The 1,033-nt window shown below is 31.0% G+C and overlaps 1 non-coding gene across 1 annotated transcript; it reads right to left on the reverse strand.

Moving 5' to 3' along the window:
• Positions 1-960: 960 nt before the first annotated feature.
• On the reverse strand, positions 961-1,033 carry TRNAA-CGC (transfer RNA alanine (anticodon CGC)). Its single transcript has one exon. It is a non-coding gene; the product is annotated as a tRNA-Ala (tRNA).

Here is a 1,033-nt window from a genome sequence, read left to right on the forward strand (position 1 = left end):
CATGGTTTCCATAGACAAAAATCATCATTAGATTATAGAATTACAATAAAAAAAAAAAATTTTAAGATTAGAAATCGAAAGAAAGTGTTTCTGGCGATCCGATTTCATCCTCAAAATTGAATCAACCCTAGTTTCTCTCTGGGATCCTCTCTAGCTTCAAAGGCCTTCTGAATTTTAGCCGCAACATCACATAGCACCGTCGTACTATCCTACATTTGGCTCCTACCTTCTAGCTAGCCTCTTTTCATGCCTTCTACCTAAGGCTATTTTCTATGCATATAAATTAAGCAAAACATAAATGCTATATATATATATATATATAAAGCTCATGTAATGGGACATTCTCCCGACATGAACATAAATAATATTTCATTTGTTTTTTGGACAGAATGAATATAAATATTCTTGAATATTAATACATAAATATCCACTTTATTAATTTGGATATTATGAAAGATTGATATAAAAAGGAAAAATCTTATTATAATACAATATTTAATGGTCAAATTTTGACAGTTGAACGTACACATGATCCAATAATAATTAATAATTTAATCTCGCAGCCACTTTATTGGAATAAACACATGTAATTATGTTGTCTTTCATTGTTTTGTATTTAATCTAATCAAGAATATACTCTAATTTTTATAAATTTTTCTTTCTTGTTGACAATGTTGTTATTTTTGAGTCATGTCTTGTTAGTCAAAAAAGAATCTCAATTGGTCTATGTTGAATATTAATTAAAGTTAATTGAATTCATCTCGTCAGTGGTAAACAATTTAACCAAATTACTACACATGTTTAGTATCGTACTTGCTTCATAAGAGCGACTAATAATAATCATCGCACCTAAAGAAAAAAATCGAGAAAGATTTCGTCGATGTGACATATGAGGAGATGAAATCATTTACTATGTTGGTTTTGTTACTACACTAACCTAAGCATACTTTGAAAATGTAATGGAGGTGCGGGGAATCGAACCCCGTGCCTCTCGCATGCGAAGCGAGCGCTCTACCATATGAGCTACACCCCC

The sequence above is a fragment of the Cucumis melo genome, chromosome 4 (genome assembly GCF_025177605.1).
Source record: "Cucumis melo cultivar AY chromosome 4, USDA_Cmelo_AY_1.0, whole genome shotgun sequence".
NCBI classification, from domain to species: Eukaryota; Viridiplantae; Streptophyta; class Magnoliopsida; order Cucurbitales; family Cucurbitaceae; genus Cucumis; species Cucumis melo.